Raw genomic sequence first — 19,339 nt, 5'->3', positions numbered from 1 at the left:
GAAAGAAGCTCAGAAGCTCAGAATTTCCTGCGTAATTTTTTTTTTTTTTTGTATTTTACTTTTTATTTTTTATTTAATTATTGCAACTATTCGATCTTCTTATCGTCATAGTGATAATTTATCAATCAAGCATACACACGCGTTAATATTCGAGTAATTACGGTTGTTGCAAGAATCGCAAGAATAGATCGTTAAAACCGCGCGATAATTAGTGGTAATTCTAATAATCCTGTTTTCTGAATAGTTGTCGTAGCGATTTTTTGATGTTTTACGTTTCAAGCTCCCCCTCTTGATTTTCGCCAACGAATTTTTCGGCCCTCCTCCTCTCCCTCGCGAGGTTTTTCCCGAGGAGATGAAGCAATTCCTGTCTCTCCGTTGTGTTCATAAACAAGCGTCAAGTACCCGCCTAATACAGCCTCATCGATGAGAGCAAACAAAAGGGGGTGTAAACAAAGCGGAAAATGGCCGTGAGGTAAACGGAAACGAAATACATATAGTAGAAGAAAAATGTGAAACATCGTTTGGTCTAATGCGCGGATGAACGAGTTTCGCGAAGATGGTGCAGAAAATTCGGAGTAAAATTATTCGTCGAGGGTTACTCTGTGTGTGAGTGTGTTTGGATGTACAGTACGGTGTGTATGAACAAGCATCGAGGCAACGGGTTCGATTTTTAATGCCCGGCAAATAGTACTAAGGCTTGTATAAATATATGCGCGAGAATCAGTAGCGCCAACATTGGAATCGTTGAATCGGATCGACCTACTAGTACAACGGTTAGGTATAAGGTATATAAGGGACCTACGGGAATATACCTATAAGTTATAGGTGGAGGGTATATAATACGCGGGGATTCGGACGTGAAAAATTTTGTCGAAGATTCTAGAAGCGGGTTATGCGCGTCAGGATCGTCAATACGATGTCCGTCGTTGAGGTGTTCAAATGTTTGCCGGCGTGTCCTGTATAGTCACTCTCTCCTCAACGCCCGCCCGCGAGATGCTTCACTACGGAATCTGTAAAACGATTGTTCATCTTCCGCATACCCTACTGATATCCAAAGTCAAACGATACTCCACCTCCCTCACCCAGGACTCTCATGCACACAACGATCCGATAAGTTGAAGCTTTGATAGGAGTTTAAACGACGCTCAAACGCTGCCTTGCAGCTGCGAGAACAACTATTCAGGTAGCAACTATCAGGTGCATGTACCTGAACAAGCGACGTTGAAGCTCGATCACCGATGTGTACTTATTGCTTTACGAAAATTTAGTCAACGTTGACTGATGAACAGGCGATCCTGCGACGTGGGTCGAGATTTAGGATTCTGTACAGTTCTAACACTCGAGAAAAACAATATAGTTGGCTATAGTTGACTGTGTACTGCGATTTGGGTGAAAATTTAGGATTCTGTACAGTTCGGACACCCGCGAAAAACAATATGATTGGTTGTGGTTGAATATAGTTGCAACTATTTAATTCGTTATACGGCGCATGGAATTTTGAATTAGTAGTGCTTACTGAGTAAATAGTAGGACCGGCATATAATGGGTGAATAGTAGTCTTCGCTATCATGAAATAGTTGGACTGACTGTAAACAGTATCAAAGACTACTGCTTCAAAATTTCAATGACTTGGAGAGAAAGAATTGAATAGTAAGCAAAGACCGATGGCAAAATTCTAATGTAAATTCTCGAACAAGTTCGTGAAGTTTTGGGTTAGTAGTATTTACTCAGTTGATAGTAGGACTAGCTATAACATGAGAACAGTTGTCTTCGCCGTTGTCAAACAATCAAATTAATCCCAAAAAGTATCAGAAAATTTTACAAATCGAGCCTAGACGTTTTTTTACAAAGCAGATAACGCCACTATAGCCTTACACGTCAGAAGTCAGATAACTAAGGTTCAATCAAACCATATTATCAATGACGCTTAGTTGAAATTCTAGTTGTAACTAGTGATTTTCCGAAAATTGTTTCAAATAAGCAAAGCGAGTGCAGGTGTATTAATCGAATGACAATTTGTCGGAGAAGATTTAGAATTGAAAAAAATTGTGAAAATTACAATCTTTCTCAAAATTTAGCTCACATATCGTTTCTCACGTATAATCTCACAGATTTTGAAAATTCGAGTCTTGAGCGGTGTTTTAAAGAGATATTACACACGTAATCGTGCAGTGTAACTTGAACTCGTGCTGCATGGAATCTCCCTCTCAGCAGCACTCAGCGATCGTCCAATGATAATTAATCCTGAGTAAAACATATAATACGTGAGCCATTATCAAATGAAAGTTAAACAAAGAGGGTTCTCCTCCGATGGTGCAGCATAGAGCCAAAGCCCGCCGGTTGTGTATTATGGGCACTACACACCGGCCACGTAACTCGACACCGCACCCCGCGAATGACTGGCGCGTTCTTCCCGGTTAATTCCGGGACCCTCCTCCTCCTCCTTTTCCACCATAATACTCGATATTTTCCCTTTTCTATTTTCCTTTCCCTCCAGCCGTGGACTCTTTCGCTCTCTTTCGGCATTTCCGAGTCAAAACACGATCCTAAGCGGTTGGGGGGGCCCGATGGCCATGCCCTGAATATAATTTTCCGAGACGCGCGTAGATGACGGGCCCCGGCAAAAAAGGGAGAAAGGGAGAAAAAAAAAAATAAAAATCGAAGAAACTTCGGGCATGTTGTGGGACTATTTTCGACATTCAGAGGAGCCGCGCTGTTTGTCCAGCTACGAGGGCGCAAACACGAGATTGGAACCGCGTGCAGCAAGGTATGTCTGTCTCATCCTACGGTAAGTCAGGTAGACACACGAAGTAAGGTATGGAAGACCATCTTAGCTCCGCGGTGATGTTCTTCAAAAGTCAAAAGAGGTACACGTAGAACGCGTCGGAAGACTAGAGAAACCGCGGATATAATATGTACGTTTGTGCTGTCCCCGCGGCGTCCTCAAAGGAAAGAATATACCTGCATTATGTTGAGGGGGAAAAAGTGAAAAAAAAAAAAAAAAATTGAAAAAAAATTAAAAAAATAAAAAATTTAAAAAAAAAGAAGCCTCGAGAGTCGCCAAGTATTATATATATGTATGGAATAACTGACATTTTTTTTTCTTCGACCTGCACGTGAAGGCTAATTTATGTACAATTCAAACCTATCTCTTTTTTTTTTTATTCTTATACGTACCTACGTGGTACCATCGCTCTGTATTTGTTTTTCATTTTTGTGCTCTTTGGGCTTTTTCTTTCTTTTTTTTTCCTTTCTTCTTTCTCGTTTTTGTGTTAACCCGAGTACGCGAGGCGAGAGATAAGAAAGCCTTTCGCAAAGTATTTTAAATTATTCCATTTTAAGTAACTAATTTTGAAATTTTCTTTTATTCGTTACTATTCTCGCAGTAAGTCGGGATACTTCGATTACTAAAACTACTATTCTTATGCTTAGTTTCATTACATCGAAATTGTAGAAACCGTTAATTTAAACACTTCAGACGTTGGATAGGAAATCAAATGATTTACCAGATAATTAGGTATATCTACCGTGAATTGAGATATACAACTTCTGAGCAAAATATACGTAGTTTGGTTGACGATTATTATCGGTAATTGATGTAGTGAATTTCACTAATCACAAGAAGCTCGAATATAGACGAAAATAAACTATACAATTATATTACATGTCGATCAAAAAAATATTTCACGAGGCAATCGAGCAATAATATTAAAATAGTCGATTCCTATACATAATAGTTACGTCGACTAATTTTTTTTTGGAATTTAAACAAAAAAAAAAAAAACAATACAAATGTCGCATCGAATATATCTGTTCGTCTGGATCCCGACAAGTTTCAGGGCAAGACTTTTTTATTCATCGCAGATTCTTGATTTCATCGTAAGCACATCTTCCTTGGTAATGTTTAATTGCTAACGATAACTCGGATTATTTAATGCTGCTCGTTCGTTTATTGCGCGAGGTTGTATCGAAAGTAGGTACGTAATAGTTACAAAATAACGTCGGCGGAGGTCGCGAGACAGAGTATACAGGTATGTATAACAGCAAGTGGCCAAACGAATCGTTTAATTATCTGATAACGACGCTCGTTATACACGCATGAGCGTGTAACAGTTTGGGCAACAGGTAAATTGAGCATAACGTGGGTAGACATTGCGCGCAAGTATTTACACCTACAATATGCGTAAGAAGCTTGTATTTATATTCACATTATTACAACTATAACACATGCCATTTACAAACGATCGCTTACAATGAAACGATATTCCGTAATATTTTTTCAGCTGAAAAATGAGAGTATGGAAGAAACGAAGAATAGGAATATACCAGGCAAGAGTAAAAGAGAATATATATATATGTATATTTCTTTTTTTTTAATTCAATTCTATGATATTAGATCTTAATCGTCGCGTAAATAATTAATACTGTGAACCTATACATATATATATATATACACATGTAACAGTGATGTATGCTCATTGTTAGTAAAAAATATGTTAGTTATTAGCGCGAATATATTTCGTATTAATTTTCAAAATAATTTCATTTCAACTCTCGGTAAATAAATTTCTCTAGGTGATAGGTACACGCGTATACTATTACAATGGAATTAGAAGGAATATTTACCGCGCGTACGAAGGTGAAGCCTTCTCGGTGTGCGGGGAGTTAAGAGATTGGTATTGATTGGTCTGTTTGCGGAGAACACACAACCAATACAAGTTCGTTTTCATCCAGGCCGTTGAATATATACATATATATATATATGTATGTATATATATATTGAGAGAGAGAGAGAGAGAGAGAGAGAGAGAGACCCGGGCGAGCGCAAAACATTGTGTAGGTACAATGTGTGTGTATGTATAATACACATGCATAGAGGGGAGAAAACATGGCGGGCTAATATTGGCACGGAAATTACGAAAACAGAGGAAGTGCTGCCTTGATCTTGACAAATCAGGTATAGAGGAGCCACGGATACACCCATCACGTATATATATATATATATATGCACATACGCAGTGCTATACGTATAGATAGAACATTATACATCTTATTCGGTAAAAGGGCCACTGTTGTATATTATAATAATTTAATACCTGAATAAAATTTATCTCAAGTCGCGTTTGCATCCGTCATTGTTATAGGTAGTACGGATAAGCGTTACGTTGCACGAAAATTGGAGAAAAAAAAAAAACAATAAACGACAAAGAGTATCTTTAAAAATCAAAAGAAGAAAGAAATGATGATGAAAAAAAAAAAAGAAACATCGACCAAACACGCGACAGACAAACAGATTATTGTATAATAATGTTTGTGCACAAACATTTGAGGAGAAACTGCGTTAAGAAAAAAATGAAAAATAAAAAATCACACATACCCATGTAATAACTAAGGTTTACCTAGGTTACGCATTCACCTGATGTAATGCTCGTTAGAATTAATTTGCATCGTGAAAATTGCATTAGAATTTGCATTAGAGGTACGGCGAAAAAAAAAATGTTCACACGTAACGAATACTCGGTACAGTCTCCAGACAAGTGAGAATATGTTATATATATTAACGTACGTCATAATTTCCGATGACAAACTACCGCAGTGAGTGGAAGAACCGGAAACAAAAAGATAAATTCTATGCACGAAAAAAAAACAAAAAAAAACTGTGCAACTTTTATATTTATTTATTTATTTATTTATTTATTTATTTCTTTTTTTTTTTGCTCAAACAGTAGAGAAAAAGTTTTAATATAATCCGATGAATAAGAATACAAAAAACAAATAAATAAATAAATTAAATAAAATAGAAAAAAATAAACGTGAAAATTGAAATAGAAATCAAGATTCCCGTGTTTCTTATTTTTCTTTCCTATTTTGAAAAGAACCACCCAAGAAGCGGAAAGAGAGATCAGGGAAAAAGAGGGAAACGTAAGAGGCCGACAAAGCTGCAGTCCTCGCGGGCTGAAAGGTTGCACGCGGTGTCGAAGCCACCCCCTTGAACGTTGCGGCATATGCCTGGGCTAGGCTGATGCACCTATGGGATGTTAGGTAGGAAGGTAGGAAGGTAGGAGGGTTTAACGTGTTGGAAATGGTGCGTGTAGAGGTGTACGTATAACCCGGGATTGGCTTTGTGGGTATGCGTAGGTATACCTACTAGGACGCTCTAGGATCTACGCAAATATACTCGTACCACCTTTGTTTTCACTTCCCAAAAAACCGCCAAGTAGGATGTTATATGCGCTGCGTCGACCACCTGCGCTACCCTATAGCCGCTACATCTTTCCTGCTTTTTCCCTCCTTGTAGGCGCGCTAGAAATTTTTACGATAAAACGATGGAGAACTTTGGTTGTCTTTGAATCTGAGATCAGATTTTCAAAATTCAAGACAGTGGATCTGATACGGTGGACAAAAATTTCAAATTTCATCGAGTACGGTCAAATGATTCTATGTGGGAGTTTTCGGGGTCACTGATTTGATTCGCCATACTGAATTTTCAAAATCTGATCTCGGATTCGTAATCGGGAAGCCCAAAAACCCCTGAACAGAGTTTTGTCTCGGGATTCGATCGAATTTGAAAATTTCCTCCGCTATATTGGACCCACCATGTTGAGTTTTTGAAATCCCAATTCAGATTCGTAATCAGCGAGCCAAAAAACTTATAACTTGTATGAAACATGTATATGTGTAAGGAGTAACTTTCGCGGAAACGAATTATTAAATCTTAATAATCTTTATATTGAATATTAATGTTTATTTTATAATTTATTGTTATAAAAAAATTTCACTCTGAATAGACTTCTTAGTAAAATAGTTGTAAGTATAGTTGAAGACTCGTGTTTTTGTTTGCTACATCACTTTTCTTCTGCTCATTTTTAGAGTGCAGGTGAAAATAGTAGGTATAAACCTTGTAATATTATAATTACATCGATTACTATAAAATCGAAAACAAGAACTCAAAAAAATTATTACAGCGATTAGTAAATTATAGTGATAAGGATGAAAATCGTGGCACTTACAATTAGTTATAGTAATGGTGATAATAATTTGAATAACGACACCGAACCGTAACCAAAATAATATCGAGTGCAACTATACTTACATAATATCTATAACTATTAGTCATGATAGTGACAGGCACGAATATAGTTTAATACGCAAATTAGTGATGAGAATCGTTTTTAAAAAATTGTAATACCGGTTGCAATCACAAAAGTTTTTTATCCATACTAGTAGAATGCAATGACTGTGACTATTTTTTTTTGTTTTTTTTGTCACTTTTTCACTCGTAACGGGATTTTAATTTCAGCTGCAGAATTGCGTAGCAGCGGCAAGCAACGACGACTGCACGTGTTTAGTAATCGCATCTTCCTTCACGTATTTATCGTTGTACATGGGTCACATTATACATGCACACGTATCTTTTCTCGAATATAATAATGTATTATACGAGGCGCGATGTGGCCGTACTATATAGCGTATAATACGAGACGCGATATCGTCACTGTTTGAACATTGATAAGAAGAACTCGGCTGCCGCAGTACCTGGCGCCGACTTACTGGCCCCTCGCGTTTCCCGCCGCCTCCCCGCCGCCCCACGGTCTCATCCCTTGGGAAAGACGTAGAGCCCGAACCCGGACAAAACGCCCTCTTTGTCTCATTGTCAGCACCGTTGATTCGTATAATTTATAACACACCGCGGGTATGGATCGCACCTAAGTGTGAAAATTCATGCAACTTTCGAGGAAACGAAGCAGGTAACTAATTTTAAAACGATCAAACAACAACGAGAACCGTCAACTATGTGTAAATAGTACTTGATCTAGAGATCGTGAATAGTGATCGGATTATAATTGTTGAAACGGACACAAAGGAAGGTAATATTAAACGTGTCACATTTTCGTTCTACGTGAATTTCCAAATAAGAAATGAAAACAACTAATTCACAATTTTTATCAGCACTTGTATAGTCATACTTGGATTAATACCGACTGGTTGCCTCTTTTTTATCGACTTCAAGACCCATTACGGATATTATATATATATGTGCGTACATCAATATACAACCTGTTATAACTGCACCCATATGCCACGCCAATATACATGTACTTTGTACTCTGATGCGATCACTTAAGCCCGAGTGCGTTAGTGTGAGTGAGAAGAAGATAAATAAACAGGCTGCGCCCATGGAATTTTTGCCATTCCTTTTAACCATCGCGCGATTCTCGGACCTGTAGCAAAACGTATAGTTGCGAGATGATCTCCGACAGCACCTGCTCTCAGATATACTCGCGGTTTATACACTTATGTACTATCGAAGTTACTTTTCGTTCCGACATGAGGTATACGATAGTTTTAAAGATCGTAATGAAAACTGGTAAGTACAAGTATACATTCAACTTGGACGATTAAAATTATAGTTGCAACTAGGTATAGCAGCGTTCGACTGAATTTCAGGGCACGAACAACTATGACTCCGATCACGTAAAAACTTGATTAGCAATTTAAATCCCAATTTCAAACTCTAAAATTGACTTAGAAATACGAGCATTTGCGTCAATAGTAGATACTCAATAGTCGTGAACTATAAAAACTATTTAAATTCAATGGAAGTTTAACGAAACTCTGAAAGCAATTTCAAATTACCAACTACCAGACTGCGTTATACAGATATGGTAGCCCAACTGCGGACATTAGTTTCCACATACTATACGTATAGTTTTCGTACGAAAATAATGGCCGAAAAGAATCTGACCGAGCAGACGCATGCGTATCGTTTTCCGCGTTCGTCCCTGCAGCAGGTGCTGATGGATTATGGATTACACAATTTAAAAAGTTCAAGCCTGCACCTTATACCTCGTGCCTCCGTCCATTATACCTACACACGTCAACGGCAAAGTGACGCTCGCTTATATTACTGACACTAAGGCTCTTTTTGTGCAGTTACGCGTCGCTGGAACCTCCGACCATATAATACCTGCAAACGGTACTGCGCTACGCGTGCCGGGAATTAGCACAAGGAACAACCCACCCGCTGTGTTCCCTCAATGTGCATGCGCCAACGAATGAGCATCGCACGTTCCCTGCACTCGCCACTTATGGTGCACCATAGCCATGTAACTGATTGTAAGTGACGTTTTGACGAAAAAAACTATGTCAATTTGGAAATAGTTGCAACTATTTTTACTGCGAAACAGAATACCAAAAATAGTTGCAACATGACGCTATCAATTGACCTATGTAACTCAGAAGTAGAATGACGAAATTGTGTTTAGTTGTTGATTAGTTTTTCTGTGAGGATTAGTACGATTTATAAATTAGGTACTAAAACGGCTCATATTGCGGTAAAATAAATATTTTTAGGAACATTCTTATACGAAAGCAATTTTTACTCTGATTAGTTACGCATAGTTTCTTGTTAGACGCAGTTCTTGTTTAGTTTTTCTGTAAGGATTAGTACAATTTATATATAGTAAATATATTACAGTGGCTCATATTGCACTGAAATGAATATTCTTATGAATATTCTTACACGGAAGAAATTTTCACTCTGATTATTTGTTGAACGCAGTTTTCATTCGATTCACTATGAAATGATAGCAACTATGTTAACTATGAGACAATCCCTAAACGGCACGTATTTCTAACTCATCGACAAACCTGAAACAATTCCGGGCAAAATTATCCGCCAGGAAGTTGTTTTTGTTTTTCTTATCTTATTTTATTCTCTCTATCTGTTACTGCAATAGTACCTTAACAGGTAATTTACTTGCCTCTTCATGTTTTATTTGCGCATGTAATACATTGTGTATGATATACTGCTGATCGAATAAATGAAATAAAAATAAGGTGCATAATCAAGAATTCGCCCCCGTCGCAGCCCGTCTAACGTCGCCCTTTTCGGTACAGCGTTGCAGTTAATTCATCGGTGGTGAAAGTGCACGACAGCGTTTAGTGCTGAACAGAGCTTAGAGATTAGGCCTTGGGTATAGACGGATACGGGGAATACCGCGCACGCAGGGTGAAATCGCGGCGGCGTTTGACACCCCCTAGGCTGCACAAGGGGTGGAATGGACATGCGTACACTTGGTCGAGTATACGACGTGCGTTCGTGTGCGGCACAATCGGCACTGCAAAGAGATCACGGAGAGAGAGAGAGAGAGAGAGTGAGAGAGAATAGTCGCGTGCATGCGTGCGAATTGAGCCGTGCAATGGCAGGATAAGCCGCACAATAATACAGGGGCATTTAGTTCGACAACACGCAGGACAAAGAACTCCGAATCTAGTTCTACTCCCGCTTAATCATCCTACCTATGAGCATTATTCTCGCGCGATCATCGAGCTTCGCAGCTGATCGGGAATCCAGTCTGGCACCCCAAGGATCGAGTTGAGCACTGAAGTAAACATCCGTACCGATTTCGACACGTGGTGCTGGAATCTGGATCGGTGGTGGATGTAAATTCTCTCGAAATGTAACGAAAAACATTTGAAATCAAGCAAGTGGTTGTAAACCGACCATCAGCCAGCCCTTGAACTTCATGTTCTTACACTACAGGTTCCGAGTTCATAGAGACAAAAAAAAAGGATAATATCCGATTCGAATTTTCAACTACAAATTCAGATCCGTGATTAACGATTTTAACGCACTCGGATACCATTTTATACAAAAATATGACGATTCAAATCCGAGTATCTCAATATAGTTATGAGAATTTCTTAGAACGAATAATTCTTTTTTAACACGATTATTTAGATCGTTTGAAAAACAATTTGAGACAAAGCATCGTGAAGGTTACAGGAAAATAATTACTCCAAATGTAGCAACTATTCGAATATCAACGACTAATTCGAAAAATTAGTCATTTGTATAATTCTCAATAATAAATTGGTTCTCAATAATAAAAAGTGAAAAAAGAATGATCAAGCGTACGGATATAACGGTAAATTTAAAATACCATGTAATAAATGAAATAGTAGCAAATAGTTGTCACAACTAACTATACTATTTTTTCGCTGCGTACGCTGACAATGAGCTGTGAAGATAATGCCGCAGTGGATGAATATACAATAACCAATATACAACCTCTGATGTATTAATTGAAACGAATTGTCGGAAGAAGAATCGAGACAGACAAAGAAGACCGATTAACGATACTTTAGTGCGAGGTTAGGTTAAGGTAGGTTAGTTTAGGTTAGGTTAGGTTGGGCGAAGAAGGTGCCGTGCAATGCGGCGGCGGTGGTGCGGAGATAATAGCGTAAAATCGGCGTATAAATGAAATCTGCCGAAGAGGAATAAGAGAAGAAGAGGCTAATTGCCCCCTGCGAGAACCTTGGACCAATTAGTCGCTCGAGCAACGTGAAATTAATAATAATCTCCGCAGAAAGATATATATTACACCTGGCTGCGCGAAGCTTTAGCGGTGATGCTATGACGATGATGACGAAGTGACAGCAAAAGTTTATAACCAGTTTATAAAGATTTTGATCTGTGATGATTCTGCAAATGGTATAATAGTCGCGTTTCTACGGATCACAGGCGAATTAAAAAAATTTAACTCAACATAATGTTTCAGAAGATCGACTTCATATTTGTGTTATTTGTTAAATTTTTGTCAATGAATATGACTAAAAAAGAGAAGAAAAATGCTGTAATTTTAACAATCAAAGTATCGTATCAGCGTTTAATTTGTAATTCTTACTTTTTCTTCCCTTGGTAGCGCACCAAAAAATGGTTGAATCAATTAAAAAATTTTACTGGAACTCCTGAGAAATTTGTTTTTTTTTTTCTCCAATCGTGTACACACACACACACGCACATACACACACGTTGATATATGGGTTATCGTTAGTTCGCGTTGCTATCGCAAAGCTGGATGTTGAGGGGCACGGAATATATGCATAGAGACACAGATATACATATATATATATATATATATATATAGGTAAACGCATATCGGCTAGCGTGGTTTTCGACCCATCATCCGAATCTATTATACAAAGACTTGACCGCACGTCACGGCGGTCGTGATCGATGACGGTGATTAATTATACGATGTCCTACCGATCCGCACCGAGTGGTTATAAGTTAGGTATGTAGCTACGCTGCAGGCTGTATATATTCTACAACCTACACCCTCTGCCGCTGTCCCGATCGGACGAAGACACGCGGCCACCCCCCCAAAAACCCACTGTCAGCCACGGTATAACGTGACGTATTCATTTCGTTGAGTGGAACCTCGACGCACGTACGAACCACGGTGTCGGACACCGGAAACAGTATGTATGTATACGTTTGTTAGAAGAGTCCTTAAGGAGAGTGAAATCGAATTTGACTCCTCGGATTGGTTCGAAATAATTATTACTTCACTGATCGTGGTAAAAAATGAAAATAGTCAAGGACTGAGCGGTAACCGGAACTAAAAATTTCTCCCGGTGCAGTGCCGCAGACCGCGATGATTCCCAAGCTGCACAACGCCGGGGAATAGAGAAGAGTATAAACCTACGGCTCGAGGTACTTGGTCCCGGTAACGTGGGACGTGCTTTGGACATTATCGGGTGGATTTGCCAGAGGCGAGAGAGAACAGCCAGGCCGAGGGGCAAGCGGCACGGCCGGACACGGGGTAGATTTGCCGATGACCGTAGCTTCGACGTCGATTGGTGAACGTATATCCGCGGGTCACCGCCATATTCGGCAGCTATACGTGCGATATACGTACACCAAGCTGTAACGGCGATCAATCCGCCGGCATAATTTCGCCCCTGCATACACACCCGCGTATTCGCAAGCGCGATATTACAGGTGTACGGCTGCGATGCATAAGGGGCGATTTTAACCCCTGCGGACAATGGAGAAGCCCGGGTTCAATCAATTCCGGAAATACCTGCAGCGTGGAAAATGATGGGATTTCAAATTGGATCCAAATTTTTAAATCTCTTGAGGTTGTTGAAAAAATTTCAGGGGGTAACTATTCTGGTATAAAAATTTGAAAATGACGATTTTTTATTTATTTTTTTAGGCATATTATTATAGTTACAGGTTTTAAGAATATTTTGGCTTGAAACCGATGACGAATTTTCGAAAAATTGAGAAACTTACGAGCGGCACTTTGTTCGCAAGATCGAAGTGTAAAAATTACTATTTCAGCTGATATGGAAATGAACGTAAAAACCGAAGTCGAAACTTCAAATGCGTTTATCTCAAAAGTACATTTTTCAACCCGGATGACATAAGTGCTCGAGTTCTATCTAACAGATTTTTTTTTCCAACAATTCTTCCGTAAAAAATGGAAAACGTGGTTGTTTACTTCCCCTGTTCCTTCGTATTTCAAACTTTCAAAAACCCCGTAAAAAAAAAATGAATCAAATCGCACCAAATTTGTTTTTATTCATTTTTTGTTTTCACTTCGTCGAGTTACTTTTTCCAACCCCCTAGATTCCAAGCTTTCACTTATCCATAAATGTATGTACGTGACAGGAGTAAATATGTATATCTGATCTATAGATCGGCTTAGCGATTAGTTCCAACAACCTGTCGCAGGAAGGCCAACATCTGACGCTAGTTGCGTATAAGGTAGCGTATTAGAGGTACGTGTCGTACTTCGCAGGACCAAATCCTGATCCTATTAGGTTCAATAATGGTGGACAATTAGACGCGGTATAGAGCTTACAGCAATCCGGCCCCTACACTCCACGGCTGCATGCATACGCGATGGCATACGTGTACGTATGGGGTGCATGTGCCTGCATACGTGTAGAATTAAACGCTGCGGCACACGGACGAGCGAAGCCCCTGTAATATGCACTGTGAACGTCAGGCGCCAGTCACGAGAGACTAGATATAATATAGTACCTATGATTTGATCAAACATCGTGACAATGCGGAGAGCAGAGAGTAGAAAATAGCTAAAAACGAAAGGTACAGATATAATCAAATCCAGTCAATCTACTAATTGGCTCGAGTTATAGCTGCTAATTACTGCACGTTGTTCGATTAAAATTGTGAACGAGCTGGTTTAATTAATTCAATGTGACAAATTTTTATCCATTTCAACGTAAACGAATTTTCAATCAATTTTCTGAATTCAGCGAACATTCAAATAGTTTTTGCATTGTTCAAACTACTAAATTTTTTAATACCAGTTGACTCGAAGAAAATAGTTTCTGTCGATCCAGCTTATATATGTATATAATACTAAATGTAAGCCCCGAAAAATTAATTAGTTATAATTAAATAACCTATAGTCTGTATACTTAAATTTGTCGAATAGTTACATAATTAAATTCAATATTTTACGCTATCTAAAATGCTTTATAGTATACTACAGTTTAGTTATCGATTACATTGTAAACAATGTCGCAGTATTCACTCCGTTAATCTCGTTACATACCAGAAATTACTGCTTAGAATTTATATCATCCCCTGCGATACAGAATATTAGTAATATCTAGTAGTTGAATGTTAAGTTGTTGAACTACTAGGTATACTATGTTCTGTTTAAAACGATCTCACGTTCAAAGGAACAAGTACAATTACTCCGTATAGGTATCTATAATTCGAATGAAAAACATCCTATGAGAAAAAATTATTAACTAAACGAAAATAGTAGGTAACTTCTGTCTTGGTAATAATATATCATAATATACCTAGTAGATCGATGTTCTGACTAAAACGATCTCACATTCCAAAAAACAAGTTAAGCTAGGTACTCTGTACGACTACAATTTGAATAAAAAAATGTCCTACAAGAAAAAATGATCAAGTAAACGAAAATAGTAGGTAACTCGTGTCTCGATGATTTCGACATTATATAAACCGACGTACTAAACGCTAATTTATTCAATTCCCTTCTACAGAATATTAGTAAAATCTAATAGTTTAGTGTCAATAGTCATAGTAAACATTGTAATTTAATGTTCTGGCTAAAGCGATCTCACATTCCAAAGAACAAGTAAACCTGTTCCGTATAACTATAATTCGAATAAAAAAATGTCCTGCAAGGAAAAATAATCGACTAAACGGAAATAGTAGATAACTCGTCATATAAAACCGAGCCTTTATCCGCACTCTAATTGTCCAAGTTCTCTCTGCAGTTCTCGCGTTCACTTTCTTCCCCCTTGCTCGATTAGTTCATTCGTTTGTTACACGCATACCTAGGATATACGCTCATTGCGTAGTTCGGTATGGTGGAGGATGTAGGTAGGTGCGCGAGTCGAGAGCGGCCATGTTGAGCCTGCGCGTGGGAGGGCGTCCTCACTCTTGGTCGAGTCAATACCGAGATCCCTCTCCCTCCCCGCCGCCTCCCCCTCACTCCCGCCTCCGCGTCCTCCTCCCACCACCTTCCCGACGAGACTGGCGTCCGACTTCGACCGCGAGCACCAACCAAAACTCGAGCTGATACCCGCCGTAGCGATGGCAACGCTTTTTCCCTCTCTCTCCCTCCCCCTCTTTTCGTTCTTCTCGCCGTTGCCTCTCCACCGGAGGCGCCGAGCCTCGACGAGGAGGTACGTACGGTAAAAGAAAAATCCGCGAAACCCGCGACGACGACGACGCGACGCTCTTCCTGTACAACCTGTCCGTGCCATGCGCGTTATTCGGTTATGGCCACCGATCGGATTAACGAGGACAGAAACTGAGAGAGATGTGTAGATGATGGATAGATAGATGGTATATTTTATGCCCTGGAACACTTTGGGACGAAATAGATACATGGCAAGTATTAACCGCGTTAACAAATTGAACCAATGATAGTTATGATTGCGACTTCAAAACGAAACTAAAAATAACTATGAGAAAAATAGTAATTAGTAGAATATGACAAAATAGTCCCGTATTTGGATAACAATAACGTGAGAAGTGAACTATACATGGTAAAGTAAATATAATAACATTGAACGGAATATGAAAAACTAGTAAAATAGAGTTAATAAGAGGAAAGAGAAAGAAAGTTTGATAAGCAAAATAACCCGGTCATTTAGGTTGTACGAAGTCGACAAATGCCGTCGCGGAAAGACAGCGAATATTTATAAATGAGTTGCATAGTAGTTGGCATAAATAGTTGTTACGTATAGCCCAATAACGTGTTGAACTATTCTTCGTCTCAACTATTTCTTACCAAAATGCTGAAGAAAAGATATGGATTAAAAGAAACAGCAGGAATGCGTCCGAGGAGAAATGAATGGAGAAAAAACAAATAGAGAAAGTGTGCGATCTGTCTACTAGTTGCTACTATTTTAATTCATAGATTATACACTGGGTAAAAAAGATTCGGCGAGACCGACTAAATCTGCTTGTATTATAATATAGGTTATACAAACGTGGTGATGTAAATCGTTCTACAGTTTACATTGCACAACTAAACATTAGCTGACATAGTTCTTTACGTGCAAACTGATTGATACAAGCATATCCTGTTCATCGTGACTATAAATATGTGTCAACTAAATCAACTAAATCTTTCCGAAACTTATACGAATAGACAATACATAGTATAAATTAGTCGAAAAGTTTGGGGAAAACAAAACTTTCTCTATTTTCTTTTTCACATATCATCATCCTCGGCTTTCTTTTCTTATATATACTCCTATTTTAATTCCCAACCGGCCAGTAACAATTAAAAAATCTACATCGTTCAGATCGTCTCTTATAGGTATATCAGCGTAATATAGTATAATGTATGTACAAACATACGCGTATAGTATACAACAAGCGGTTCACAACGAATCTGATAACGACGTTGTTTTTATTACATGACACACGCTGCTCTCCGAATGAGGAAGTCCCGAGTCGTGTAGAATTGCACTGTGTAACGTTATATGTTACTTGGGCGATCATCTGATGCATGAGAATCACGGACACAAAAATCTCAGAATAGTTGTTCCGGTCAATTGCGATTTTGTACATTTATATTTGTTCCTCATTAACGTTTCATTCGCTTATTCTCAGCCATGCATTAATTTTAACAAAATCACCGGTTCCGTAGTAATATTTTTTTGTTTGCAATCAATAATTTCTATTACACGTACTTCGAAATAGTCGATCGTGAACCTATAATCGAACAGTCCCTAGGTTATGAATACCGAAGGCTAATGATTCAAAATTTCAGAGGGCAGGCGAGAAATTAAATATAAATAGTTGGAAAAATTGTTAACTTTTTTTCTTTGTTTTTTACCGTGGTCCCGCGTATAAACCATAATTTCGTTCGCGTTAAGAGCATACGTGGGCACCTTATAGGTATATAAATGTGGTTCAGGTATAACGTATATATATACGTATACCTGACAACCACGAGAGCTTATGTATAATCCGTTTACCAAAATTTCAATTTCTGGTCGGACCTAAGTAAACCTGCGAGTATATGTAAAGCGGTCGAAACGAGCGTCCGTGCCAGCGTACCTCCATCTCCTAACCTAACCTAAGTACTTATTATACCCACGTTATGGCGTACATGCAAGCCTGTAAATGTGTGCGTACACAAAATACAACTACGCTATTCAACTCGAACGTGACAAGTTTATTATTATTTCTCTGCCGCAAGGTTTTCTAGTAATTGGGGAAAAAGGAACCAACCGTCCGGTAAATCTCTGGGCAGCCTCTAAATTTGGGTTCTTACACCCTCGCACAACGGGAAATTAACTGAAAGCCACAAGTCCCGCAAGATGCACGACTAAACGGAGAACGAAGAGTAACCTTCATCGTGATTATGACTATGCTTCAACTATACGAAATTTGATAATATAAATAATAAACAATTGTTAAACTGGGTTATATTTAACGTATAATAGTTACAACTATACTTTTTATCGTGCGTAGACAAACAACTATGAATGTTAGTAATTTTTTGTGACAAAAAATCGTTCAAATACTTTCTCCGAATTGATGTCAGTCTTTCGTAATTCAGAATTCTAGTAAAGGACATTTGTATAGTTGTCATTGAAGAAAATAAATAGTTAAACTTATCAGCTATATAGTTTGATGTCACTGGCACTGTTTGTAGAATTATAGTATACCGTTGCGATTGATAAATGATAGTATTTTTTGGGAAATGGTGATTTAATCGGTGGTTTTTATTTCGAGTAGTTAGTACCATATAGTAATAGATAATAGTGATAGACAACAACCCAAATCCTATTAACGAACGACCGAAGAAAGAATGAAAAAAGATATGGTGGATAAACGGTTCGCGGCAAAACTCAAAGAGACAGTTTGAATATCGTGTTGAAAAGAGTCGAGTTTTAAAACGTCCGCTAGTCAAATAGCAGGTGAGTCGTTGAAGTATGCGGAAGTGTAGGCATGTGATGCACGGCGAACGAATGACGACGAGACTCTAGCCAGGTGAAATATTAAACTCTGGAGTATATAATCTATCATACACGTGTATATTGCGATTCCGAAGATTCGTAGCACGAATAAAAATATACTCTTCTAATAGGATGGTTAAAATTTGCTCAGTCGATTTGATTAGTACATAGTTTTGAGTCTTTCCTATTTTCGTATAAGTAATATTACCGTAAGAATACAGTCAAACCTGCCGTTCTAACGGTTGTATATGATTTCAGACAGTAAATTGTACACTTGGATCAACTAATTCTTCCTCTCCGTCTACTAATTGTGAAGTGATTCAAGTACAAGACAACAAAGCAGCCGTTTGATAGTTTCGTGCCCTGTTTGATGAACTAATGACTATACCCATGTGGAGAATGTAATATCGAATGATATCTCTCAAATCGTAAATCTGTCTTACGATCTGACTTCAATACTTATTCGGAGTACGAAATTCGCGTGCTTCAAACGCCCGAGTACCTAGTAATTATAATATAGTAGGTCGCGAGACAATTAATCAGTTGTTTGAATAAATAGAATTTTTTTCTCGGTACTGTTTAATGTGCTCTGGTAGCCTATATTCCGGTATAAAACATATATACCCAGGGTAGCTGGCTGGTTGGCGGGTAGGTCGTATCACGCCGTAGTTCCGAGGACCTAAGCGTAGTGAGGTAACCTTCTCTCGACCACGTATCGATCCTCGGGGCTGGCTCTGTGCCTCTGCCTACTCCGCGCCACCAACCAGCTAGTAGTATCTTGGTTTAGCTGGCTGGCTGGATGGGCGGATGGCTGGCTCGGGCTTTCCTCGACTTCCGAAGCCGCGTAGGAAGGTGGCCGCCCCTAGACGCACCTCCATAGTCAGACATTCACACCGAAACACAGAATTCGCGTCGCGATAAAGACGTGAAACACCGAAAACTGAGTGACGGAAAATCAGAAATTTCATACACCGAAGCAACAAGAATTAACCGCCATCTTTTACGGAATTAAAGAGTCTGTCATCTCTTACCTTCCGGCTTGCAGCCGACG

General features: G+C 38.8%; 1 long non-coding RNA gene across 1 annotated transcript in view; it reads right to left on the bottom strand.

The window, feature by feature from the left end:
- The window catches only part of LOC124308878 (uncharacterized), a 54,767-nt gene extending 35,650 nt beyond the window's left edge, over positions 1–19,117 (bottom strand). The window contains exon 1 of the long non-coding RNA XR_006909130.1: positions 18,913–19,117. This is a non-coding gene — a long non-coding RNA (uncharacterized LOC124308878). The remainder of the gene's footprint in view (positions 1–18,912) is intronic.
- Positions 19,118–19,339: the final 222 nt, after the last annotated feature.

The sequence above is a fragment of the Neodiprion virginianus genome, chromosome 7 (genome assembly GCF_021901495.1).
Source record: "Neodiprion virginianus isolate iyNeoVirg1 chromosome 7, iyNeoVirg1.1, whole genome shotgun sequence".
In the NCBI taxonomy this organism is placed as follows: Eukaryota; Metazoa; Arthropoda; class Insecta; order Hymenoptera; family Diprionidae; genus Neodiprion; species Neodiprion virginianus.
The sequence above is the reverse complement of the archived record's forward strand: the minus strand, read 5'-3'. Positions and strand labels throughout refer to the sequence as shown.